Source organism: Ovis aries, chromosome 5 (assembly GCF_016772045.2).
Source record: "Ovis aries strain OAR_USU_Benz2616 breed Rambouillet chromosome 5, ARS-UI_Ramb_v3.0, whole genome shotgun sequence".
In the NCBI taxonomy this organism is placed as follows: Eukaryota; Metazoa; Chordata; class Mammalia; order Artiodactyla; family Bovidae; genus Ovis; species Ovis aries.
Window position 1 is genome coordinate 59,559,884 of NC_056058.1, and position 27,973 is coordinate 59,587,856.

Sequence of the window (27,973 nt, forward strand, 5' to 3'; positions counted from 1 at the left end):
GTGCACTGGGGCCGGTGGGCCCACAGCCTGGCCCCGGTGCACTCACCGGGGCCCTGTACCTCACTGAATGTCCTGCTGCCCCTGTGTTGGAATTCTTATTTATTTATTTGGCTTCATCAGGTCTTAACTGTAGCATGTGGAATCTTTCATGCTGGCTCATGGGCTCCAGAGTGCTCAGAGGCTCAGTAGTTGTGGCACAGGGACCTAGTTGCCCTGCAGCGTGTGGGACCTTAGGCCCCCGACAAGGGATCGAACCTGTGTCCCTTGCATTGGAAGGCAGATTCTTAACCACTGGACCACCAGGGAAGTCCCATTGGAGTTCTTCATTTTTAAGCAAGGGGTTCTTCTGCGTTTGCATTTTGTACTGGGTCTCATCAGTTATGTAGCTGTTCCCTGCTTGGGGATGGAGAAGGCGATGGCACCCCACTCCAGTACTCTTGCTGGGAAAATCCCATGGATGGAGGAGCCTGGTAGGCTGCAGTCCATGGGGTCGCGAAGAGTCGGACATGACTGAGCAACTTCACTTTCACTTTTCACTTTCATGCATTGGAGAAGGAAATGGCAACCCACTCCAGTGTTCTTGCCTGGAGAATCCCAGGGACGGGGGAGCCTGGTGGGCTGCCGTCCATGGGGTTGCACAGAGTCGGACATGACTGAAGTGACTTAGCAGCAGCAGCAGCAGCTGCTTGGGGAGGTCAGCAAAAGAAGTGACTTAAAAAAAAGAGTAAATATATATAGAAATATGAAGGCTGGTGGGTTGGAGTTTGGTGAATGAATGAAGGAATGGAGGAATTTGGGTGCACACATGTGTGAGCTCACCTATGAGGCTGTCACTGGGCCACGTAGGCCTGGCCAGGAATGCTACTCACACACAGACGTGGCCCTGACGTGCTCCTGAGTCCTGCAGCGCCTGCTACATTTCTCAGGGCCATCGCCAGAGAGGCTCCAGGGGATATGTGCGCCAAGCCCAAAGCAGCACCGTAAACGGGTGGTGTGGCCAGGCTTCTTTCAGGCCCCGTTTGGGGAAATAAGGTGACTCCTCTACCCCAGCTGGAGGCAGCCCTGTCTTCCCTGTGAGACCCGAGACTTTGGAGCCAGAAATATTTGAGTTCAAACTGCCTTCACATCCTCACAAGTGGATATGTGGATGCAGATAACTGGACTTTGGGCAGGTGATTTGCTTCTTCAGTCCTCAGTTTCCTCATCTGTAAAATGGGGATCACTACTTAGAATTTCTGAGATGATTCAATGTGGGAATGAAAGGGAAGATTTTGGCAGAGTCAGAGCTTGGTAAATATTTGTAATAATAATAATAATAATGGTTTTTATACCCATACAGTCTCTGGAGACTTGGGTAAAGATTTGCTTCTGCCCCCAAATGTCTGCATAATCATGAACAAGTCTCTGAATCCTCCTGGTCCTCAGCTTCCTCTTGTGTTAAAATTGGGGTGATAACAAACTAACTCGTCTCTAAGCAGAGTGATCAGGACAATCCCACACATTCACTGTGGAGCTTGTTTTGAGAACTGATGTGCCCATATGACTTGTTGGCATGTTCCTGACCCCCACCTCCCCCATCTCGGGGCAGGTTTTCTGCAAATATGCCCCTTCCTCGGAGAGAAAAGTGTCCCCCCCCTCCCCACACCTCACCCAGTTCTTGGCAGTGCATGGAACCCAGTCCCTGGATTCCCAGCCCCGAGGGTGGTTGTCCTCAAGCTAGAAAGTCTGCCTGGGAGTGACCCTTAAGGTCAGGGTCTGAAGTTGGGCAAGGAAGAGGAAGGTCCACAGCTGGGGCAGCGTTGGCGCGGGGGAGGGGGGCGGGGGGTGAACTAAAGGCAAACAAAGGAGCTGGAGCCCCAGTCCCAGCGGTCTGGCTTCCTGCCTCCCTCTGGGCAGGAAGCAGCCGGAAAGCTGTGAGAATCAGTCTCTGACTAAGGGCCCAGGCGACAGTCTTGGAGTGGGTAGAGCCCCGACTTCATCTCCCACGTTCACCACCAAAAGCTGATTTTGGGAGCCTCCAGAACCCATGGGAAGCCCTGAGCAGCACCCAACACCAGCCTGGGAAGGGGAGCCCTTCCTGATAGGTGCCCTGGCCAGAGGAGACAGGAAGGGAGAGCTACAGGGTCCTCAGCCACCCGCGAGTGGAGACCCGGTGGGCGGGGAGGTTGGGTCCGTGTCCAGAGGCTGCCGTGAGCCAGCAGTGTGACCACCGGGTCACTGAGCCTCTCTGTGCCTCAGGCCCCTCGTTGGGAACGAGGGGGTAATAGTCACGCCTTCTCAGAGTGTTACTGGGAGAACTAAGTGCCCTAAGGTTCTTAACAAAGCCTGACACATAGTGAGTGCTTTGGAGAGGCTAGTTATTATTATGGGCTTTAAAAAAATGAGGCCGTGCCGTGAGCCACAGCAGAATCTGTCAGATCTCTGGATGAACGAGTTTGGCGCCCTCCCCATTTTGTTCTCTGGATGGACGAGTTTGGCGCCCTCCCCATTTTGATGTTTATTTTTTGGATGTGCGAGGTCTTCCTTGTTGTGCACGGCTTTCTCTAGTTCTCTAGCTGTGAGTGGGGCTACTCTTTGTTGTGTAGGTGGGCGGGCTCCTTGTCGCAGTGGCTTCTCTTGGAGCACAGGCTGTAGGTGCCCAGACTCCAGAGCGCGTGGTCTTCACGGCCACTAGAGTTGTGGCGCGTGGACTTAGTTTCCTCGAGGCATGTGGAATCTCCCCCGACCAGGGATCAAACCCATGTCCCCTGCATTGGCAGGTGGATTCTTAACCACTGAACCAAGCGGGAAGTCCAGCCTTCCCCTATATTTTGCTCTATGCTTGGCTGGCAACAGTCATTCATTCGTTTATTCAAGAAGTATTTATGGAGCATTTTTGTGGCAGCAAAGTGGTGGGGATCCCAAAATGGATCAGTTCTTGGACGGGGCATTTGGGCTAGAACGAACTGTGGGCTTAGTTTCTGTATACTCAGATACCCACTGCCCTGGAGCTGTGTGTCAGCCAGTTCACAGAGCAGGGAGCCCAGGGGAAGTCACGGACACATGATCACACAGCTACTGACTAGCAGTAATGGAACCGAACCCTGGCCCACATCAGTCCAAAGCCAACGCCTTTCCAAATCAAGGTTCCAGGGCTGCCTCCCTGCGGCACCCTTTGACCGCCGCATCTGCACCCCCACTTTGGCAAAGCCAGAGGCGACCCCGACTCCCTGGAGGCCAAAGGTTGGGCTGTTTTCTGCAGCCCTCTCCAGCAGGATTTTTGTCATTTCCTCCCTGGTTCTCCTGACCATGCAGAACAACCTTGGGGCTTTCCCCAGAGGGGAAACCCAGCCTGGAAGCAGCCCAGCCTGGAAAATGTGGCTGTGGGTAACTCCTGATCTCCTTAGTTGCAGAGCATCTGAGTGCCCGGGAGTGGAGCAGGACCAGGAGTGGGGTCGCGGTGGGGGGGGGGTGCTCCCTGAATGGGTGCTGAGCCAGTGATTCCCCTCTGGCTCTGTAGCCTGAGATAGGTCACAGCCCCTCTCTGGGCCTCAGTTTCCCCACCTGTGAAAAGTGGAACAGTAACAAAGCTACAGCACCAGGCCATCTGCATGGCCTTTGTGCTGGGAGTTGACAGGCTGATGGCAAGTTCTCCCGCCCATCTTTCCTCTTGGGCTTTTGTGAGGATAAAGGAGACTGTGGCTACAAAAGGACTTTGAGACAGAGGCCAGAACTGGATACCAGCTGATGCAGAAGTTGATGGCTGTTGATGGAGACCCTCCCCACCAGGTCCAGCTTCTGCCTCACCTAGACTCTGTCTATGCCCAAGCTCCCATTCCCCAGATCCCCTGTAGAATCTGGGGCAGGAGGAGCCTGGGAAGAGCCTGGTTGGAACCAGGAAATCCTGGACCTGGCACAGCATCCCCAAGCTACGGGATCACTCATTTGGCTGCATCCCCCCGGTGGACCTTCCAGCAGCCTCACTGACACCCTGCCATGCCAACTTTGCACCTTGACTTTCCCACAAGTAGAGGTGGGGCAGGGAGAGCAGGAAGAGGAGGCCTGTGGCTAAGCAGGAGGCCACCTTCTGGCAGATCACCACACTCACCTTATGCCTGGGTGGGCCACAGTTTCCCCATCTGCATTGTTCAAACATATATCACAGGACCTCACAGAGCCTTCTGAGGTACAGTGGGTGGGTCTCCAACTTCTGCCATCCTCAGACCTCCAGGCCCTAGCCTCGAACAGATGGAGACCAATTCCACCCTCGGCCTTCCATCTGGGATCTGAACCACAATCCCCAGCCCCATCTGCTTGCAGCAGCCTCCCAAACGCTCTCCAGAATGGCCAGAAACCAAGGGTGAGGAGGTAGGGGCACGCCCCCTCCCCAGGAGGACTCAGAGGCAGGAGTCTCACTGCCAGGCTTGTGCGCACGGATGGAGAGGTGACGAGCCGGAGGGATGGTGGGAGAGGCAGCGCCATGTGGAGAGGCCAGTGCCCTGGGCACACAGGCCCACCCACCCCCGTTTCCTCCAGCTGGGCCAGATGGTAGGGGCGGCGAGGAGAGGGATCCTCGCTCCTCTCTTCCCCCACCCAGGGGCTCTGCAGGGGCCTGGATTTCTTTCCACACGAAAGACGTGGGGAGGAGCCTTACCCACACGCAGATTTGGGGCAATACGTTAATCCGGTGGAATCACATTTGAAGCGTTACAGAACCTGAGAATGCTGGAGAATTCTAGAATCTCAGAGGCACAGCATCTCAGAATTTTAGCAAAGTGAGTCATAGATTGTAGGTTTCTAAACTGTGCTGTGTCAACACTGTAGCCACTGGCCACGTGTGGTTATTGAGTCCTTGAAATGTAACTAGTCTGAATTGAGATGAGCTGTACATTTAAAATACATAGCAGATTTTGAAGATTTGGTACAAAAGAAAGACTTTCAAACATCTCATTAATAACATATTAATTACATGTCAAAATGATAATATTTTGGATATAGTGGGTAAAATACAATGTATTTCTAAAATGAATCTCACTTTTTTTCTTTTTTGCTTTTAAAACATGACTGCTAGAACATTTTAAATTTCATGTGTTTCATTTCAGAATTTTAAAGAGATGGAATTTCAGAAGCAGGTTTCCAGATTTTTATATCACTAGCTGACTTTGAGCCTTAGATATTAACTCCCAGAGCCTGGGAGAATCTGAGAAGAATCCTGGTCCTCTCCCAGCGCAGGGATCCTCTAGCCCACCCTGACCAACACTGACCAGCCTTTGCCTACCCATTCCCTCCTCCAGTGGAGAACTCAACTGCCACCATGGCTGCTGGGTTTTTAGAATGGCTAGAGTTTCCGGGTGTCGGCTCGCATCTACTCCCCACAGCTTTTTCCACCCTCGTGGTTGGCTTCCAGAGCCTCTTCCAGGGTCTTCCAGGACAGGCCTGCATGCATCCTTCTTCTCCGTGAAAGGTGTGGAATTTGAGTTCTGACCCCCCACCCCCGCCCCCGCCCCCCCCCCCGCCCCCGCCCCAGGCCGCTGTCCTGCAGGCTGCAGGGTCTACCTCGACCCCTGTTCCCCTACAGGTGAGCTTCAGGGAGTCTCAGCTCCTGATGCCTCTGTGTCTTAGCAGAACCTGGGACCCCAGTGATCAGGTGAGGGTCTTCCAGCCTCTCCCAGTCTATAGACTATCCTGTCTGTCTGTCTGGGGAACTGCCTGCCCTGTGCAGTCTCCAGGCCCTGCCCTGTTCCCAGCTCCAGAGGATGTATGACGGTGACTGCCGGTGCTGGGATGTGGGGGTGACACAGGAATCGGGGAATGGATTCAGGGTGCCTCAGATCCGCCTGGAAAATGCTTTTTCCGATTTTAAGAGATGGTGGGGAGGAAGAAGGAAGAGGTTTTCTTACTGACAGACTCAGGAATTCCAATCCAGTACTAATAGGTGACTCACTCAGCACCTGAGCAGTTCTGAGAAGGAAGATCGGAAGTCAGTCAGGGAAGGCGTCCTGGAAGAAGTGGGATTGGAGCTAGGACTTGAAGGAAAGGAGGGGGTGTTAGAGTTGCGAAGAGGTGGAGGTGAGGGCATTCTCCTTGGCAGGAAGAATGCTGGGCACACGTGGCCGGGACCCAGGCCTTGAGGGTCCCAGGTTGCCTGGAGTAGAAGGGTCAGAGGGCAGTAGGGCTGTGAGGATGAGTCAGCTGGCTGAGGGCCTCTGGAGTGGTGTGTGTGTACAATAGAGAAAGGGGGAATCCCAGTTAGCTGTAGGAGTATGTTGGGTAAAATAACAGTAAGAACTATAGCAGCTATGCCAGGCACGGTGCTAAGTGGTTTCCTAATATTTCATTTATTCTTATCAATAACCCTATGATGTAAGTACTGTTATTCCCATTCTACAAATAAACAATTGAAGCCATGGTAAGTGACAGTAAGTGTTGACTGACCTTGGATTTCCACACAGGATAGTCTGGCTTCAAAGCTCTTAAGCATTGGATGAAGGGAGGTTGTGGGGAATGGAGATTGGTGGGGTGAGTGGTGTGTGCAGCGGGTAAGTGAATGGGTGTGACCCTGTTTTAAGTAAATAAGGAGGGGTGATCCCCACTGCTTCCCTCCTGCTTCCCTCACCCAACCGCAGCTCTGTCTCAGGATAGACTCAGCCCAGACAGGTCTGTGTGAAGATGGGGCCTTGGAATGATAAGAATTTCCATGCCTGTTGGAACAGATAGCCCCAGACAAGAGTCTGGTCACCATGGCAGTTTTAGAGCCAATTTCTCACTGGGGTCAACACTGCCCTTCCCTCCCTTCCTTATATGCTGGCACAAGTCCGGGACCCAGGAATGGTGTCTAGACTTGACCCTGGGTGCCACCTCCTTCTCAGCTCCTGATGCACACACAGCTGGGCAAGTGGGAGAGTTGCAGGCAGGCGCCTCCTCCGGGTGTCCTGGCTTGGCTGCATCGCCGGTGATGGAGGCAGGCCCCTGTTCCTCTCTGGGCCTCAGTTTCTTTGTTTCTGTAAGCAAGCAGAGTGAATTAGTTCAGGAATCATAAACTAAGGTGATAAGGTGATAAGGAGGAGAATGCAAACGAATGAGGTGAGGTGGGTAGGGGTGTGTATGTGTGTGGTAGGGGTTGAGGGGCCAGGAGGACTGGAGGCAACCTCCTGACCAGGTGACTCGGCCTGTCTTCCCTGCTTCATTTTGTGGAGCCCCCGGGACCCTGAGACACAGTTTCTTTAACTGGGAGTTGTGGTGCCTACCCCATGGGAGTGGTGAGAATGAACTGATGAGAATAATTGATAGGAATCTTGAGGAGAAATGCCCCCCAGCCTTTGATGAATATAATCTTTTTATTTGAATCATATTAAAAGTATTTATGTCTAAGTTCATATAGCTCAATATCAAAAAACAATCCGACTAAAAGATGGGCAAAAGACCTAAATAGACATTTCTTTCTCCAAAGATGATATACACATGACTGATAGGCACATGAAAAGATGCTCAGTGTCACTAATTTTTAGAGAAATGGAAATCAAAACCACAATGAGGTATCAGCTAACAATGGTCAGAATGGCCATCATCAAAAAGTCTATAAGTAATAAATTCTGGAGAGGGTGTGGAGAAAAGGGAACCTTCCTACACTCTTGTTGGGAATGTAAATTGGTGAAACCACTATGGAAAACTTCTCAGGGGGCTAAGATGGTAAAGAATCTTTTCTCAGTGCGGCAGATCCAGGTTCGATCCCTGGGTCAGGAAGATCTCCTGGAGAAGGAAATGGCTACCCACTCCAGTATTTTTGCGTGGACAGAGGAGCCTGGTGGACTACAGTCCATAGGGTCAAAAAGAATCAGATACGACAGAGCAGCTAATACACACACAACATGGAAAACAGTATAGATGTTCCTTAAAAAACTAAAAATAAAGTTTCCATATGATCCAGTGATCTCACTCCTAGGTGTACATCTGGAAAAAAATGAAAACTAAACTGAAAAAGGACATGCACACCAATGTTCATAGCAGCACTATTTACAATAGCTAAGACATGGAAGCAGCATGTGTCCATCAACAGATGCCTGGATAAAGAAAATGTGGTATATATGGACTGTTGAATATTACTCAGCCATAAAAAAAGAATGAAATAATGCTATTTGCAGCAACATGGATGGACCTAGAGAGTGTCAGAAAGAGAAAGACAAATGCCATGTTATCATTTATATTGGAAATCTAAAAAAAAAATACAAATCTAAATAAGAAAACAGAAATAGACTCACAGATATAGAAGACAAATTTATGGTTACCAAAGAGTAAGGTGGGGGAGGAATAAATTAGGAGTATGGGATTAACAGATATTCGCTACTATACATAAAAATATATGTTGTTGTTCAGTTACTCAGTCGTGTCCGACTCTGTGACCCCATGAACTGCAGCACGCCAGGCTTCCCTGTCCTTCACCATCTCCTGGAGCTTGCTCAAACTCATGTCCATTGAGTCAGTGATGCCATCCAATTATCTCATCCTCTGTCATCCCCTTCTCCTCTGGCCTTCAGTCTTTCCCAGCATCCTGGTCTTTTTTAAGGAGTCAGCTCTTCTCATAGGTGGCCAAAGTATTTAAGCTTCAGCTTCAGCATCTGTCCTTCCAGTGGATATTCAGGCCTGACTTCCTTTAGGGTTGACTGGTTTGATCTTGCAGTCCAAGGGGCTCTCCAGAGTCTTCTCCAACACGACAGTTCAAAAGCATCAATTCTTTGGTGCTCAGCCTTCTTTATGATCCAGCTCTCACATCCATACATGACTAGTGGAAAAACCATAACTTTGACTAGACAGACCTTTGTCGGCAAAGTAATGTCTCTGCTTTTTAATATGCTGTCTAGGTTTGGCCTAACTTTTCTTCTAAGGAGCAAATATCTTTTAATTTCGTGGCTGCAGTCACCATCTGCAGTGATTTTAGAGCCCCCCAAAATAAAATCTGTCACCGTTTCCATTCTTTACCCATCTATTTGCCATGAAGTGATGGGACCAGATGCCATAATCTTCGTTTTTTGAATGTTGAGTTTTCAGCCAGCTTTTTCACTCTCCTCTTTTACTTTCATCAAGAGACTCTTTAGTTCTTTGCTTTCTGCCATAAGGGTGGTGTCATCTACATATCTGAGGTTATTGATATTTCTCCTGACAGTCTTGATTCCAGCTGTGCTTCATCCAGCTCGGCGTTTCGCGTGATGTACTTTGAATATAAGTTAAATAAGCAGGGTGACAATATACAGCCTTGACGTACTCCTTTCCCACTTTGGAACCAGTCTGTTGTTCCATGTCCGGTTCTAACTGTTGCTTCTTGACCTGTATACAGGTTTCTTAGGAGACAGGTAAGGTGGTCTGGTATTCCCATCTCTTGAAGAGTTTTCCACAGTTTGTTGTGATCCACACAGTCAAAGGCTTTAGCATAGTCAATGAAGCAGAAGTAGAAGTTTTCCTGGAATTCTCTTGCTTTTTCTATGATCCAACAGATGTTGACAATTTGACCTCTGGTTCCTCTACCTTTTCTAAATCCAGTTTGAACATCTGGAAGTTCTCAGTTCACATATTGTTGAAGTCTGGCTTGGAGAATTTTGAAAAAATTTGAGAAATATATGTAGCAATAACAGTTTACAGCTCAGGGAATCGTATTCAATATCTTACAATAACCTACAATGGAATATAATCTGAGGAAATACATATAACAGTCACTTTCTATACATCTGAAACTAACACAATATTGTAAATCAACTTTACTTCAATTAAAAAAAATGTATTTAGCACCTGGGGATCAAATGAAGAGAACTGAAGAATGTGGAAGCCAGATAGAGGAGGAATGGATGAGAAATGGCCTGGGGTTGAAGGCAAGACCAGTGCAGAGCCCCTCTGGAGAGGTTGGCCAAAGAACAGATTGCTTGCCCCCAGATTGGCAGGCTGTAACTGGGCCCTGCCTCACCCTCAGAGGACTTTGAGCCTATTGCAGTTACCAATTTATTTACCAATTTATTGCAGTTTAGAGACCACAAGTGCTTGTGAATGTTTTTCTTTTGCCAGGTTGTAATTGGTGCATCACAATGAACACAGTAAAAAAGGGAAATTAACCGATTGACATTTGTTTGCAGAAGCCATTATCTTCTCTGTGTGAAGATTCTGAAGATCTTTCACCCTCCATCCCTGTTCTCTTGGTCAAGTTGAACCCTGTAAGGATTTGGAAGACTGCGGTCCAGTGGCCCGAAATCCCGTTCAGCTGCAGCTCAGCTCTTTGAACAGCCGAGGGGATCTCCCACAGGTTGGCCAAACCTCCGTTTTCTCCTCTTTAAAATAGGGTGAAAAATCCTCCACTGTGAAAAACTCTCAGGACTACTGTGGGGTCACCAGAAACTGCTTTACAGAGTGGGAAAATGCTTTAGAAAACACGGGGAAAGTGCTGCACCTGCAGAGGATTGTGCTGCCGAGTCCTCGGCCCAGGCTGCTCCTGGGAGTGAAGGATGCGCTGAGGAAAGCGGGACACACATCCGTGGGTGGGCTGTGCCTGAAACAGGAAGCCTGGCCCCAGGGTCAGGACTGCTTTGGAAACCAGCTACAGATGCTCTTCAGCAGCAGCAGCGTAGATGAAAGTGGAGGTGCAACAGGGAAGGGTTGGGAAAACCCTATGGAAGTGAGGAAGTAGGGCACGGAATCCAGGTGGTCCTGCACAGTTTGGGGACTCATTGTCCCTGGGCACTGAGGGGTGGGGTAAATGGTAAGAATGTAGCCTTTGAGTTGGGTGGACCTGGATTTGAAAACTCCTCTGCCACTCCTGTCCGGGAGACCATGGGGCAGTTTTTTTTACCTCTTTGAGCTACAGCTCTCTGGGTGCTCAATAACAAATGGAAAGCAGGTAGCATGCAGCAGAGTAAATGATTAAGTGCTGTTAATTGCTCCCGTCTCCCACCTCTGACCATCTTTTGTTGCATTCCAGGACAGTTTATATCCATTTTCCATCTGATAACCCGCCCATTTCACAGATTTTTTTCCTTCATTTGTTTAACAGAAAGCAAATGGTCCCCGTATTTGAAGAAGTGTGTGACTGTGTGTAGGAGAGAGAGAGAGAGAGACAGGAAACTCTTACAGCATGTGGTCAATGCTGTAATTACGGTGACCATGTTCTCCAAACCACAAATCAGGTCACATGGTCAGACAGAGGCTATTTTCTGCCTCCACTGAAGTCCAAACATGAAATCACACGTAGTTCCACATTCATTGAATTACCTTTTACTCTTTTAGAGAAGCAAATGACATGAAATTTGGATTCTCTGTGACAAATCCCATCATTGTCCCAGAAAATCACTAGAGCTGTGACTAACTCCCATACAGAGAGCCCTGGCAGGAGCAGGAAGACTTCTTGTAGGAGGTGCTGCGTAAGTGGGGTCTTGATGTTTGAATAGGAGGTCTCCAGGCAGAGAAAGATGGGGTGACCTTAGTGCCCTTGGGACAGGACCTACCCTTTCTGTTCTACAGAAAACCTTGTTAGAAACTGGGGGTGGAGGTAAGTAGGCAACAGTGTCTGTTTTTAGTTACTTTTCACTTTCATGTTCCAAAGATCTCCTGGGAAATAGAGTTGTTACAGGCCAGCACAGCACAGTTAGAGCGCGCATAGCTTGTGACTCATTTACATGCTTGTCTCTGCAGTGGACTGTACATTCCTTGAGGACACGGGCCACATCTGTCATGTTCATCTCTGTGTCCCTCTACTTCCTCTTCCCCACAGGATGGTGTGAGGAAAACTCTAGGAGAGGTGCTGCTGCTGCTGCTAAGTCGACTCTGTGCGACCCCATAGACGGCAGCCCACCAGGCTCCCCCGTCCATGGGATTTTCTAGGCAAGAGTACTGGAGTGGGGTGCCATTGCCTTCTCCGAGGAGAGGTACTAATCAATGTCAAATGAAAAAAAAAATGTACAAAATGCTATAAATGGGCATTTTGTAGGCAGATATTGTTCTTTGTTTTGTGATGAATCTGTTGACTTTTATTTTGTTTAGTTAGCAAATATGTGACGGTTGCCGGCCTGCCCTGTGCCTAGCACTGTGTGTGGGGGTTCAGAGCTCAGCTGGGTCTGAGACAAATGTGGTCCTGCCCCCGCACAGCTTGCACTCTAGAGAGAGGCAGCCTGCAAGTAACTGCAAGGGTGATGAAGAGGGACTATGACAGGCAGACCTGGAAGTGGTCTTAGTAAGGGGCACAGGGAAAGCCTCAGGAGGAAGTGAGATTTAACCTGATGTCCCCCAAATAAAAATTAACCATTTAGCTAACATTTTCAGTTCAGTTCAGTTCAGTCGCTCAGTCATGTCCGACTCTTTGCGACCCCATGAACCACAGCACTCCAGGCCTCCCTGTCCATCACCAGCCCCCGGAGTCCACCCAAACTCAAGTCCATTGAGTTGGTGATGCCATCTAACCATCTCATCCTCTGTCGTCCCCTTCTTCTGCCTTCAATCTTTCCCAACATCAGGACCTTTTCAAATGAATCAGCTCTTCACATCAGGTGGCCAAAATATTGGAGTTTCAGCTTCAACATCAGTCCTTCCAGTGAACCCCCAGGACTGATTTCCTTTAGGATGGACTGGTTTAATAGAGCTTATTATGTGACAGGGGCTTCCCTGGTGGTTCAGTAATAAAGAATCCACCTGCCAATGTAGGAGACATAGGTTTGATCCCTGGGTCAGGAAGACCCCCTGGAGAAAGGAATGGCAACCCACTCCAGTACTCTTCTTGCCTGAGAAATCCCCCGGACAGAGCATCCTGGTGGGTTACAATCCATGGGGTTGCAAAAGATGTCAGACACGACTTAGGAGCTAAGCAACAACTTCATGTGACAGGCACCATTCTGAGAGCTTCTTTACATGTTTAACTCATTTAATTCTCACAATGGCCCTATGAAGTGCAGACTACCATTATCTCCTTTTAGAGATGAACACAGAAAGTTTGAAAAACTGGCCCATGGGCACACAGCTTGTAGAGCCAGAATTCAAACCCAGTTAGTCCACACACTTAACAAGGAATTAGGTAAAGGGGAAGGCCAGGCATATCATGTAGGACAAGAGATAAGGCTGGACAACAAGTTGGGGAATTTATCATGAGAGCAATGGGAAGCCATTGATGGCTTTAAGTAAGAAATGAGCATGGTGAGGTTACCTTAGAGGAGGCAAAGTGGGGGGAAGGGAGCTGTTAACATGGGCCAAGGCAGACAAGACGGTGACTTGGACTAGAGTGGTAGTGATAAAGAGAACAGGATCGGATTGGGTTAGAGAAACAACGGGAGGCAGAACCAATGGAACTGGCTCATGGATGGGATGCGGGGAGAAGAGGCTTGTGTCAGATTTCTGGGCTGGACATGTGAACTGGACATGTCCATGGAGAAGGGGGAGAAGCAGGTTTGAGCAGATGCAGGTTTGGAAGTTCAGCCTTGATTTATGGCGTTGGATAAAGGGGACCTTGGGACAACCAAGGAGCATGGCGAGTGGTCAGTGAGGGGAACAGCTGAACTGAGGAGAGGGTGTGGGCAGTGGGGGTTATCAGAACAGAGAAGGTCCCCAAAGCTCCGGGAGATGTGGGTGGGTCCTGAGGGGATGGAGGAGCAGGGCATCTCAACAGTCCTCCTCAGAACCCCCCAGGGTATGGTCAGAAATGGGAGTCCTCAGCTCCACCTTGACCCTAGGCCCAGGGAGGCCAGTTCCCTAGGTGGGGCCTGGGCGTGGCCTTTTTGCAGGCTTTCCAGGTGACACTAAGCAGGAGGGCCTTGGGCCCAGCTTGGTGAACAGTAACTCTGAGGACTTGAGAAGAGCCAGAAGAACTATCAGGGATGGGGAGTTACCCCGGCTCACAGCCTCCCTCCCCCCAACCCCTCAGCTCCATTGATGAGATGCTGGCCTTGCCCAGCTTGGGCAGGAGGATAGCTGGTGGCCTGACCGGCCTCGTGTAGCCTGTCTCCTATCACCTCCTTCACCTGCGTACAGCCTGCTCACTCCAGCTGGCCCTCAGGATAACATCCCTTCCATTGGACTCCTAATAGCAGGTCACCCATAAGCTGCTCCCAATCTACCTCTCCAGCTTTCTTGCTCACTCCTTCCTTCCTGTTTCTTCCCCTTTCCCCCTACCCCTGTCCATGCAACACTCAGCTTTTCCTGAATGCTTTCCATGTGGCCTGTAACAGGTTGTTCCTTATACCGGGAATGTCATCTCCTCACCCCGATCCCTTCCGGTTTCTCTAGATCCTGCTCAGAGGCTGCTCCCCTCTTACTGTGGGCCACAGCACTTGCCCTAGGTCTGAGGTGATGGAGGAGCAGGGCATCTTGACAGTGTCCCGCAGAACCTCCCAGGGTATGGATTAGAAATGCGAGTTCTCAGTTCCACCCAGACCCAGGGAGGCCGATTTCCTGGGTGGGGCCTTTTTGCAGGCTTTCTGGGTGACAGTGAGCTGGAGGGCCTTGGGCCCTCAGCTCAGGAAGCCTCTGGACACAGAGAGGGTCATGCAGATCATTTCCAAACACACCGGGACACTTCTTAAGAGTGCAGATCTGTGTTCTTTCAACCCTGCACCTGTTACCAAGAACACAGGCCCTGACACAGGGAAGACGCCTGCAGGACCTCATGTGGATGAAAACGGTTTTCTAAAGCAGATTTGAGCGTAAGATTTTGGGGCTTGTTTAACCTGCCCAAGACCCAGACTGTATTCAGGGTTTTTAGATCGTTGACTGCAGGAACATGGGTCATGAAAGAGAATTTGCTGGTGGATGCTGATTTCCCTGGCTAAACTGATGGCATGGCTGGAGTATGCCCTAGGAAGTCACAAGCCTATCTTTGAACAAGGCCTGCAGTTTGGGCCTGTGGTCACCAACCCTAGGCTAAGTCCAACAGACTGTGCTCCATCTAAAGCTGTCACATGGACATGACTGGTCTTGAGCCTGGTCCCACCCCTCAGCCGCATACCTTGCTCAGGCCTTTGAGTCTTTCCCTCTCTGAGACATGAGTGGGCTGGCTGAAATCCCTTCTCCCTCTCAACCCCTCCCCCCTCCCCACCGCAACCGCAGGGAGGTTACTCTTTAGGGAAGTTGGGGTGAGTCTGTCTTACTCTTTAAGTGACCGGCTTAACGTTTTTACCTTTCCTGGCTTTGCTATTTTTTTTTCACATATTTTTTGTTTTATTGCAAGATATTCACTTTACAGTATTGTGCTGGTTTCTGCCACACATCAACATGAATCAGCCACAGGTATATATTTGCCCCCTCCCTCCTGAACCTCCTTCCCATCTTCCACCCCATCCCACCTCTCTAGGTTGTCACAGAGCGCTGGGTTGAGCTCCTTGTGTCACAAAGCAAATTCTCACTGGCTGGCTGTTTCACGTATGGTAATGGATATGCTTCCATGCTTCTCTCTGGATCCTTGCCACCCTGCCCCTCCCACACCATGTCCACAAGTCTGCTGTTTGTCTCTCCACTGCCGGCCTGCAGACAGGTTCATCAGTACCGTCTTTCTAGACTCCATACATGTGTGTTAATATACAATATTTGTCTTTCTCTTCTTTGACTTACTTCACTCTGTAAAATAGACTCTAGGTTCATCTACCTCACTAGTACTGACTCAAATGCATTCTTTTTTTAAAGCTGAGTAACATTCCATTGTATGTATGTACCACAGCTTCTGTATCCATTCATCTGTCAGTGGACATCTAGGCTGCTTCTATGTCCTAGCTACCGTAAGAAGTGTTGCAACGAATAATGGGGTGCATGTGTCTTTTCCAGGTATGGTTTTCTCAGGGTATATGCCCAGTAGTGGGATTGCTGGGTCATATGATAGTTTCATATACATATATATATATATATATATTAAGCTTTGCTCCTACAGTGAGGTAATCTTGAGCCTCTGAAGGCCCTTAGGAAACCACCAATCTATTGCTTTCCAAATTTGCTCTAGTCTCACTCCAGGCCTATGAGTCAGACCTGTAGGGTAGGGTAGGGGCCTGGTGATCTACATCATTAAACAAACTCCTTATGGCTCCTAATCAACCAATCAACTAATGACCCAGCCCCTCATTTTACAGACAGGCTCATGAATGGCAAAAAGCCCCACCTGGAACAAATACATCTGTGTGCAGGCTCCTGCTCTCAGCCACTTAAGAAACTCCCAGAAATCATTTTGTCTTTCTGGGCCTCAAGGTTCTCATCTGTTTAATGAGGATGACCACTGTAATCCTGCCTAATTTGTAGGGTCCTTGAGATCCTTGAAATAACACTGGAGGTAGGAAACTGAGGCTCAGTGGGAGAAGAGATTTGCACAATGTCATCCATCTCTTCATCTGCCTGTTACGTGCCAGGCGCTGGGAATTCAGCTGGGAACAACTTGTTGGGGAAGATGATTCTAGTAAACAATGAAACCAATAAATGAACAAGATAATCACGATAAAGGGAATAAAGGGGTTTTTGAGGGTAAGGGCAAAGGGGTAGGGGTGCAGGGAAGAACTGCGCACGCAGGAGGGGTCACTCCAGCAGAGACCTAGTTGTTTGGGAGCCGTCAGAGGAGGCCCTGGAGGGCTGTCACAAGCCTAGTGGCGGCAGAGCCACGAGGCCCCTTCGGGCCCGGCGGGCCGCTCCCAGGGCCCTTGGAAGCACGGCGGGCGCGGGTCTTTGTCTCCCTCGGTCTCTCTGCAGCGTCTCCGACCCCCCAGTACTGTTCCCTCCTTGACCCCGAATAACTTGTTGGCTTCACTCGGGCTTTGTTTCCTCGAGGTCACCGCCTCCGGGACTCCCGGCAGCCGCCTCGGGCCCTCGTGGGTCCAGCATCTGACACCCCTCCCGCCCCCGCCCCCTACCCGCTCCGAGACTGGGGTCAAAGGCAGCCCGCGTCACGTGGTCGCCGAGCAGCACCGAATCGGCCGGGAGAGCCGAGGGAGAATCCGGGTGGAAGCCGAGAAATCCAGCCCCGATAGCAGCGCCCAGTCCCGCCCCGGCCCCCGCCCCGGGGTGCTCGCCGCACGCCCGCCGGCCGCTCGGGCCTCCGGCGCTGATCTCCGGCCGGCACCCACGCTCCATCGCGGGATCGAAACCCGCCTCCACCGCCGAGATTCGGGGAGGTAGGCGCCGGGCCGGAGGGTGTTAGGGGAGGCAGGTGGGGGGGTCCCTTGGCGCGCGGGTTCACCCCTCTGTGCTCCGCGGGCCCGCGCGGGGGCGAGGTGGCGCGCCCCAACTTCCAGCCTCCTGGGAGACCCCCTCACCTCCCACCGCGGGACGAGGGGGAAGGCTGAGCGGTGCCCCAGCGCAGTGCCGGGGGCCGGGACTGGGGGCTGGGCACCGGGAGGGAGGGCCTAGGGGTGGAGAGCCTGCGGAAGGCGGGGCGGCGGCGGCGTGGAGCGGGGGTGGGAACGGCGGGAGGCGGCCGCGAAGGGGTTAACCCCGGCCCGGGCCAGTGCCCCACGGCGCGCGCTCGGCCCGGGGGACCCAGGCGTCCGGCGGCTCGCCGGGAGCGCCCCGTCCCCCGGGTGGCGCCCTAGCCGAGGCAGGTAAGAGGCTGGGAGGGCCGGGGCCGGCCAGTCCCCTGTCGCCGAGCCGGCGGGGCCCGAGTCGAGCCGGGCGTGCAGGCCGCGCGGGGCCCGAGTGGCTGCCGGCTCAAGTTTGGTGCGGGCGGGCGCCGGCCGGGCTTGCAGCGTCCGCGGGGCCCCGCGCACGGGGGTGGGAGGACAAAGGGGTGGGGGACCGCGCGGGGGCCAGGGGCAGGCCGGGGTGCGGGCGAGGGCAGCGCGGCAGCTGTAGGTCACGGATAATGTCACTCACGAGGAATGCCCCCTCCCCCTCCCCACTCCCGAACAGGGGAAACTTTTGTCTAGCGAGGGAGGGGGTTAGAGGCCGGTCCCCGCTTCGGGAAGGGTAAGGCAGCCGGACCGGTTTTCCCTGGGTAGTGATCCGTCTGGTCTCTTAACTCCTCTCCTCCCTCAGGTTCTCGGGAGCAAGGACACCCCCGCTTTGAACGCTGCCCTTTAACAACCTGGGACGAGGTAAGAAGGGGGCGTATGTGGACGCGAGGGCTCTGGGACAAACTGGGAAACTGGGCACTGGCCTCCTGGCTCTTTCCCAGACTCAGGCCCCGGTGGGTCAGCGAGGAGCCATGCCAAGCCCAGGGGATACAGAGCCCCACCATCACACCCAGCTGCTGTACCCACCCGCCCAGAGCATTTGGAATGGCCTGGGCATTATTTTCCCTGGTTTGAGGTTCAGATTGACCTGGGTGCCTGTCACTTCCCAGCTCTGTAAGCTTGGGCTGATTTCTTACCTTCCCCTAGCCTCAATTTTCTCACCTGTAAAATGGGCAAAGTGTAAGAATGGGCCAGGATAAGAATGAAATGAGAACCTGGGGTACCTTAGTAAACAGGAGAATGCTTATATTCAACAAGTATTTGTCCTGTGTGTATTACACGCCAGGCCCTGGGCTAATTGCCTTATATACTTTATCTTGTTTAATTCTACCATGTGACTATCAGCAAGATTTTACAGAGGGGCAAACTGAGGCACAGAAATCGGGAAGGTTACACAGGTGAGAAGCGGTGGAGCTTGGATTTGACTCCCCTCCCCCAGCCTGAGTCTCACAGGGCTCTATAAAGTCCTGCTGTGACTGATCTTATTTTCCTCTGAAATTATCAGGACACCCTTGGCCTTTCCCTTACCCCCAGGTGTTGCTCCTTCTGTTCAGTCTCGTAAGGGCTGACGTCTTGTGCTTTGGTTCTTATTATTGTGGGAGGCTGGAGCCTGGGCCTGGCGCTGGATAATGGTCCAAGTTCTGTTGCTGGCTGGGTCCATGGCAGCAACTAGCTTGTCGTGCGGGTGGTGCTCTGCCCAGGGACAGCTGGTGGCTGTCTCTTCCCAGTACCCAGGGAACCGAAGAGCTTTCCAGCTCCATTCGGACCAGGTCACTTTCAGATCAGCAAGGGGCAGAGGTAGGGCCAGGAGCGGAGCCCTTGGGGTGATGAGAGACCTATGGCCAAGGGACTTACATTCCAGGTGTCCTCTGGTGTGACTCATTAGCAGGGTCCTCACTGCAAAAGTAGTGGGCTGCTTTGGTGCCCCAACCCCAAGCGTCCTTGAGGATAGTCAGGAAGGGTGGATTTTGAGCCCATGTCTCGATTGCAGAATCCTCATGGAAAATGCATGGGTTTCTGAGTCCAGAGGACACTGTAGGCCCTCAGTAAATAGCCCAGGAATGAATGTGGGGTGGCCTAGACTTTCACTTGCATAAGTGCTCTGTGCTAGCCCAGTCTTCTGGTGGCGGTACCATTCCATGACTGTGTATCAGGCTCTGAGTAGGGGCCTTGAGAAATTTATTTAAAAATAGAAAACAAATTGCTGGTTAGTAAATGACATATTAAAACAATAGAGTGGGAGTAGACAATGAAAAAAGTTTTGGGGAGAGGAAAGTTTGTGCATTACTGTTCTAACTGCTCCAAGGGGGCTGTTCCAGCACCGAGTCTGGGATTTGCAGTGTCCATAGGCTTTTCCTGGACCCTGAGAGTAGGGAGTTCTCTTGGACTGACAGTTCATTACCAGTTTGTAGGAACAAGAGGGGAAATTCGACTACTTAGCTAGACTTTAAGGGCACTCAGAAATGTGGGGGATTGAAGAGTCGTGAGGGATGGGAATGACCCTTGGCGTGTGGTCAGACTCTCTTTGTCATGATCAGAGCAAGAGAATCAACAGGTGAAGGGAGGAGAAGCCAGCAAGAATGAAAAGATGGATGGTGAATCTCCGGCCACAGGAGTATGCAAAGACAGTTTTACAATCACAAATCGAGGATGTGGTTAAAGGTATGAAATCATAGGCTGGGGGTTGACCTAGGGGCCAACTGAGAAACCCAGCATGTGAGACACTCGGAACTGACTCTGGTTTTCGCAGCTTAGAGCTTTCTCTGCCCTGGGCTCTGGACCTGCGTGACCCGTCTTCCAAACTTTGAGGTCAAAAACAGGCCTGTAAGTCCCTGGAGATTGGGCAGACTTCTGCTGGCTTGGGATTTGGTTTAGGATATGGCTTGAAATATCTGGACTGTTTGGAGAACTTGGACATTCTTTACTTGAAATGGAACGTTCGGGTAATTTGTTAAATATGTATGGAAAATGCCTGTGGACGGGGGTGACTGGGAAATGAAATGTGGTGAGGTGCTGCTGCTTTCTGACTGGAGAGTCTGCTAATCTGATGGAGGAGGGAAGGCAAGGATCAAGTGATGGCGAAGAGGCAGGATGTGATCAGTGATAGATGGGCTTTGGAAGGTCAGTGGAGGGGAAAAGCTCTTCTGGTTATTAATGTCGACAGGGCTTCCTGGGGGAGGAAGTGCTTGTGAGGGTGCAGGCAGTGGGAAGGGGGGCAGTGGGAGGCAAGATCAGGTCATGGGGAGCTTGCAGTATCCTGCTCAGGAGTTTGGATTTTATTCTGTGGCTGGTGGAGAGGACAGAGGGTTGTAAGCAGCTCATTGAGTTGGTGCCTGTTACTGTGTCTTGTGCCAGGCTCCTTACAGATGCTTCATTGAAATCTCTCAATAGCCCTGCAAAGTAGCTTTTTGCTGCTCACCCCCAACCCCACCCCATTTTCAGATGAGGAAATGGAGGCTCAGAGGGGTTGAGTCACCTGCAGACCTGTGTTTGAGCCCAGGCTTGAACTGTTTCTGCCCTCTTGTGCTGCTTCTCTTGGGGGTCATTTGGCAGGAGATGGTAGCAAGACTGGCAGGGTTGAGACCAGCTCAGAGATGATGCTAATTGTGGTCCAGGAAAAAGTTGACTGGCATCTGACTCAGGCCACAAGATGGACTGAGAGGGAAGGAGGGGGAGGCTACAGGACTTCATAGGTGCCTTGGGGATGGCGTCATCACAGGTGGCCTAAGTTTTGGGGGAGGACCCATAAGTGGCCGTGTCACTGTTTTCAGTTCCCTATAGGGCTAACAGTGACAGTAACGGGCGTAAACTGCCTGGGAAAACAGCAAAGTCTCATTGCTGACAGCACACAGAGACTCTGGAGAGGGTGCAGAAAGCATGTGCCAGGACGGTCAGGCCTGGGTGACTTCTCTCAGTTCCCTTTTCACCCGAGAATCTCGGCATTTAGGGTGTGCTTGACCCACTTCCACTTCATTTTTCTCATAGCTTTTCAGAACTGCCCCTTCTGTGCGTTTCTAGAAGTTCCTCTGCGGTGCTCTCCCTGGGAGAGCCCTTGCCCCATGGAAACCCTCAGCCTAGCTGCCCTTTCAGAGGCCCCTCAGGATTTCTAGATCAGCCACCAAAGCCTGAATTGCCAGGGCCTGTGGTTTCACATAGGCCTGAAACCTGCTGCCTTCCTTTCTCAGTCTGTGAAATGGGTTCAGTCTGTCTTTCCTCAAATATGAGGAAATAAGGCTAAATCATGAATCAGGCTGACTCAGTTAGGGGTTGGTTTGAAAGTGAGGAATGGATGGGGTAGGATGTGTGTTGCGGGGGGGTATCTGCCTCTGTCCCCTCATTAGAGGTTAGAGTCTCCCAGTCTCAGGGCTCACCAGCCAAGGTACTTTCTTCTGCCTGTGGGCCTGTCACAAAGCTCTCTCAGCTTGAGCTTGGAGGTTGGGAGCTTGGAAGAAGGGGTGGAGGGGGGTGTCTTGGACTGTGTGGTGTTGGGGCTAAAGCCAGTCTGTCACCAAAGGGATTACAGAGGTCCCCAATGGCTCAGCGAGCGGTAAAGAATCTGCTTGCAATGCAGGAGATGCAGAGATTTGGGTTCGGTCCCTGCGTCGGGAAGATCCCCTGGAGGAGGGCGTGGTAACTCACTCCAGTATTCTTGCCTGGAAAATCCCATGGACAGAGGAGCCTGGCAGGCTACAGTCCATGGGGTCACAAAAGAGTCAGACATGACTGAGTATACACACTCACACAGCCTAACGCTCTTATCTCGATGAAGAAAAGTTTGTGTCCAATTGCCTCCTGGACCTTTTTATTCCTGCTTGTTTTATTTGTTGATACAGATTGGATTAGTCTAATTTTAAATGTGCACTGCAAATGAACACTTATTTGAGGGCCAGGCGTGGGAGGTGGGTGGCTTGCTATGTGACTACAGTGCTCTTATCTCCCAGTCCCCCTTGGCCCTCACGAAGAAACTGTCCCCTTTCCCTCCCTGTGTGCCTAGTCCCTTCCTGTCTCCACATCTCTGCTCACAGAGAGGATGCTGCACCGTAGTCACTTCCACTCACCCACCCCAGAGTCCCTCCCCAGCCAGTACCCAGCTCCAGCAGGACCTTTTTCTAAATCCACCAAGCTGGCACTGCCTCCTCCCTGCTTTCCATGCACAGTCTGTTATCTGGGCCTCTACAGGGACCTTCATACACCTGGTTTTGAATTCTGGCTCCTTAAGAACATGTCTCATCTCCTCCAGGCTCCATGCTCTGGAGGCAGTGGCTGCAGGCAGCCTGTTTCTGTCCCACTGGATTTGGGCAGCTTTGCACAGTGGAGTCAGAAGTCCCAGGTTCACGTCCCAACTCTGTCATCGTTAGCTGTGGGATCTAGATCACACTACCTAAATCTCTCGGCATGGTTTTCCTCAACTGTAGAATGAGGATAGTAATAGTCCTGTTTTGCAGGGAGATGGAGTAGATCTCTGCCTGACCCAGTGTCAGAGCCCAGTAAGTGGGAGCTGTTCAGAGATAACAATGGTTATCATAATTATTGTTTGTGCCTAGGAGGTGATCTCTCTTTCTAGAGATGAAGGGAGGAATCTCTGGGATTTCTAAGCTTTCTGTCTAAGTTACTTGAGGCTTGTATGGGTGAGGAAACTGGGCAATGTGCATGGGGCATGACAGCTGCCCGTCTCATCCTGGAAGCCTGGCAGGATCTCTCTTGGTTACATCTGGTTTTCCTTTTTTTAAACTAATTGTATTTATTTTTACTGTCCTGGGTCTTCATTGCTGCACAGGCTTTTCTCTAGTTATGGAGAGAGGGGCTGCTCTCTGGGTGTGGTGTGTTGGCTTCTCATTGTGCTGGCTTCTCTTGGTGTGAAGCCCAGGCACGAGGGCCTCAGTGGCGGCATCCAGGGGACTCAGTAACTGCAGTTCCCGGGCTCTGGGACACAGGCTCAGTCGTTGTGGTGCATGGGCTTTAGTTGTTCTGTGACATATGGGATCTTCTCAGGGGATTGACCCTGTGTCTCCTGCATTGGCGGGGGATTCTTTATCACTGAGCCACCAGGGAAACCCGTTCTTCTCTTCTTTCCTGGTTAAGATGCTCAAGTTCTATAGTCCCAGCCTCCTCCTTGGTGGCCCTGTTGAGTGGTATCTAGAACTTGTGCCAGATAGATTGGCCCAGCTGGCAGGCCTCATGACTGCCGTCAAGACCAGGGGCCCATACTCTAGACTGTGGGCAGCTGTGGAGGTTGCAGCCTCTATGGGCCTCCTGCCCAGCCTCCCTGTGCCCCAGGAAGGGGGAGAGGATGGTGGCAGGGAGAGGTGACCTGGGCTGGGTCTCAGGGTGGGCTGATGGGGACACGCATTGAGAAGAGGCTAGGAACCAGGCTCTGGAGCAGGATAAGCTGGGTTCGCATCTCTGCAGGGCCACTTCCTACTTGGTGGGACCCTGGGCGAGCAGTTGTAGGTTCTTAATCTGTACAAAGGGGATAACTGTCCTCATCTCATGGCATTTAGAAAGAAAACATAAGGAAGATGCTTAACTGCAAGCCCAGGCCAGAATAGATATGGTTATTATTGTAGCTGATGATGTAGTTAATGACCAAGGACCCCATTTTCATTCTCCCAACAACAGAAGGAGATGGGCACTGTTATCACCCCCCTTTAGCAGATGTGGCGACTGAGGCCCAGCGAGGTGGATGACTTGGCCTGGAGAGGTTCAGACTTGGCAGGTCCGTCCTTGGTGTCTGGTGGTTTCTGAGGGAACTGCTCCGGTCAGACGAAGCTGACTTGCATGAGGCGCTGGAAACGAGGAAGCAGTCTGAGCTGGCCGAGATGGAAGGGGATGTGTCTGGATGGGTGTCTGGAGGTATGGAGCAGAATCCTGCTGTTCCTCACTGGGAAGTGATGGAGACCTGAGAGTTCTGGCTCCGTGAGGCGTAGCATGGATTCTCCTCATCTGCAGGCCGGCCAAGGATGGGCCTGTCAGGGCAGGTCTGGGGTGGCGGTCGGTGGAGGTTTGCTGTGGTTATTGCGCAGACACCTCTGGTTTATGCTGCTTGCCCAGGCAGAGGCCAGGTGAGGAGAACTGAAGGTCGTCTTCGCAGGGCCTTCTCTCTGGCTGCACCGTCTGCCCAGGTCCCCTTCTTCCTGCCCTTACACCGGGCAGCTCCTGCGTGTGTGTTTACAGGACTGTTAGCATCACCTGTTCACAGACGCTCCCCCTTACTCACCTGCATGTTAAGTCAGTGGTTCTCAAAGTTGGTTTCTGGACCATTGGCATCAGCATTACCTGGGAACTTATTAGAAATGCAGATTATCCAGCCCCACCCCAGACTTACTGAATCTTAAACTGATGAGTTAGGGAGGGGAATCCAACAATGAAGTTTCTCAGGTGATTCCGATGCATGCTCAACTTCCAAAAGTACTTGGTTGGGTAATTTAAAAAAAATTGATGCTTCTCTGGACTCGGAACGTATTCAGATACCAGCAAATGCAGGGGACCCAGAGGAAAGCCGGTTTCTCTCTAGCCTGACTTCAGAGAGTCTCCATCTTGTAACAGCTTCCTCTGCCTGGGAAACAGTCTTGTGCCACAGTGATGGGGTTCAAGAGAACCCCAACGTGCTTACAGGAGACAGTGCCAGGGCCACTTGGGAGGTTGGGGAACTTGCAGGTGGCAGACTCTGTGGGTGGCAAGGATGGGTGCCAGGAATAGGCTGGCTGTATTCTAGCACTGAGGGCAGAGAGTGGTTCCTGCTGCAGGGAAGGGTGTGTGCTGGGGTCGGGGGCACATGCATGCCTGTGTGGTCACAGTGACCAGATGTGGTCCAGGAGGGCCACGGGGCCGTAGCTGTTACCACCAATGGTTTTGAAGCGTCTCAGTCATTTTAATGATGGTGATTGTGTAATTGCCACTCACATTTGTGGAGAGCTTGTCAATGCTTGCTAGGCACATCCATGTAATCTTCTCTGGAGTAATCCCCAGAGTAATCTTGAAAGGTTGGCATCATTATTGGCCCCATTTTACAGATGACAATACTGAAGGCACACAGCCATAGGTGGTAGAAATCTAGGAATTTTATTGTGGGGGCCTTAGAAGCATGATCTCCTTGGAAGAGAGGCTGTGGAGGATTGTTTTGGTGTTTGTGTAGCAGGCTTTATAGAGCTGCATTCTATCAAAGGAGTAAGTCGGGCTTTACTGAGGAGGGGTGATGGGATTGTGTGGGGGTGGTTAGGGCTCAAGCGTCCAAATCATGGCCTCCACTACAGACACTGTCACTTTCCCTTTCTCATGGATGGGCCATTTGAGGCTCAGAGAGGCGCTGAGCTGAGTTCCAGGCCCCACAGCTAGAGCAAGAAATAAAGTCAGAAAAAACCCGGGTCTCCTCCCGTTTTAGCAGGAGGGTTTGGGGAGTCGTGATCAGAGAGCCCAGTGTGCACCCTGCTGTTCTCATCTGCCTCCGTGTCTTTGGGTGCAGTGCAGGAGCATCCCTGACACAGTATAAGAAGCCCTTCTTTCCTCCGTGGGGAGCAGGGACCCACACAGGGCCACCCACCATGTCACGATTGGGACCAGACCTGCAGCGCGCTCTGTTCTGTCCAGGGGAGGCTTTGTTTCCTGAAAACTGTCTCTGCCCCCCGCCCCTCCTTTGGCAGGCTGGGTAGCCATAGCCCTCAGGGTGGCCCAGACCAGTGCTGGGGGTAGAGAAGGGTGTGTCCGGAGGAGAAAGCTGCCAAGGAGGGTGGGGCGGCATCCAAGGGGAAGAACACCAAGAAGCCCAGACCCCAGACGGAAACCAAATGTATTTTCTAGGTCCTGAGAGGATATTTGAAACAATGGAAGTAGAATGGGGGAAGTCAGACTATAAAAAGGGCTTCTTGATATCCTTACAGGAAAAAAAAAAAAGTCCTTAGGTTTGACTTTTGTTTCTCCGAAGGATGTTTATGTAACTTCCTGAAAGCAGGATCCCAAGGCTTTGTCAAGTGTCGGTGCTACTGTTTATAGACTTGGGGCTGTGGCGCTGGGTGGGACTTGATGCGTTGTCTTCCCAATTTATAGTTGGCGAAACTGAGGCTCTGACAGGTGGGGGTGCTGCTTGTGGTTGCACAGTGAGGCAGCAGGAGGCTTGGGATGGGAGCCTGGGTCTTGCGGTGCCTTGTAAGGGGCAGTTGTTTTCACCTCTTGCTCCCATGGCGCCAGCTGGCCTGGAGCTCAGTGGAGACTGTGGAGGGTCCCCTCTTGGAAACAGAGCTACTATAGTCTGGATAAGGCCAGGTCTAACCTGTAGACAGGTGACCCATTGAATGGTGACTTGCAGGGTGGGGAAGCATGGTGGTAAACTTGGCGATGCCACCCCCGTCCAGATGCTGGGGCCCAGCTGTGCACCGTCTGCCTAGCAGCTGGGAGCTGTGAGTCACTCCCAGTGGGTGCAGAGGCGGGGGCTATTGTATATCGTGATTCATTCTGTTCTCCCAGCCCTGAAGGGATGACTAGGCCCTGGGCCCTGATGTGTGCCCACGCCTGTGGACTAACGTGGCTGTCCATTTGGGCTCAAGTTCAGAGATGAGGGGGCCAGAGAGCCTCGGGGAGTCCTCTTCCTCCATCTCCCTCCAACTTTGGAGTATTCCATGCTTTGGATCTGCTTTGGTCCCCAGCACAGGGCTGTGTGAGCCCCTCAGATCTCCTGCAATGTTTTGTAGGCATTTCTGTGGATTATTTTTCTGCAGAGAGAATCTGTAGGTTTCATCAGGTTGTCAAGAGGACTCAGTGGTCCCCAAAGTGCTGACAGGAGGGCAGGGGGCTGCATGCATGCCCTGTGGGCTTGAGAGAAGGAAGCTGAAAGGCAGTGTGGTTCTAGCAGAAAGTAGCCTGATGGCAGTGTAGTTTCGAGGTTCGTTGTGTGGTCTTGGAGGCCACTGTTGTGTTCTGAAAACTGGCTCCTCCTCTGAGCCAGCTCCGGCATCACCTTGGGTAAGTTAGTATGTCTGTGCTTCAATTCCCCCATCTGTAAAGTGGGAAAAATGAGAGTAGTTATCTACAGGTGTTGTAGACTTTTTAAATAAGATAAAGATAATATGTGTAAAGGATTTGCGCTCTGCCTGGCACAAAGTAACCACTTGGTTAAAGTTTGCTGTTATTATCAGTTTCAGCTTTGTTGCTAATTTGCTGTGTGATCCTGTTAAGTGCCTTATCTTGGGGTCTTAGTCTCCACCCACAGCTCTGCTGGGCTTTTCAGGAGCTGCATGGCAGGGTTGAAAAGCAGCAGTGGGCAGGGGAAGGCGGGGGCGGGGGGGGGGGGGGGGGACCTTCTGCATCCTGGGTCTCCCCAGCTCAGGCCCTCACTGGTGCCTTGAGGCAGGATTATGTAACCAGTGGGGCCTGGCCAGGCAGGACTGGATTCTCAACCTCATTTTGTCCTCCATTGTCTCTTCCTCTCCCTTCCTCCGTGGGGCTGTTACATTAGCTGACCTGTTCCTCAGGCTGCAGGGATGAAATCGAACCCGTGCTATTCTGCCACCGACTGGTTTAGTTAGGAGGTTGCTGGGCAAGTGGCCCCTTCCCCGGCCACCTGGGGACAGACAGAGATGACACCTCTGTACTTGCTTTGGGGATGGAGACCAGGATTCCTTTTTAGGGGGATGGGCAGGCTATAGGCTGTGGGGTGGTGCCCTTGACCCATGGCTTGAATTGGTACGCCACCTCCCCCCCACCCCGCCATGACTCGCTTCCCAGGAGTGACCTACCCATCCCTGCAGCCCAGCGCCAGACCTCCTCTCCCAGGAAGCCTTTCTTGGTAGCTCGGCTACAGAGATCTATCTCTTCTCTTCTGAGCTTTGCATTCTGTTCTCTTT

General features: G+C 51.7%; 1 protein-coding gene across 11 annotated transcripts in view; it reads left to right on the forward strand.

Annotated features, from left to right (window-relative positions):
• Positions 1–16,866: 16,866 nt before the first annotated feature.
• NDST1 (N-deacetylase and N-sulfotransferase 1) overlaps positions 16,867–27,973 on the forward strand; it is an 83,603-nt gene continuing 72,496 nt past the window's right edge. For 6 of the 11 annotated variants that reach the window (XM_015096147.3, XM_042250985.2, XM_060415912.1 and 3 more), the window contains exons 1-2: positions 16,867–17,081; positions 17,941–17,999. The gene's annotated coding sequence lies outside the window, so the exon portion shown is untranslated. Of the gene's footprint in view, positions 17,082–17,390; positions 17,508–17,536; positions 17,623–17,940; positions 27,093–27,973 lie in introns of those variants that run through there. The other 5 variants (XM_060415913.1, XM_060415914.1, XM_060415917.1 and 2 more) reach the window with 3 other exon arrangements.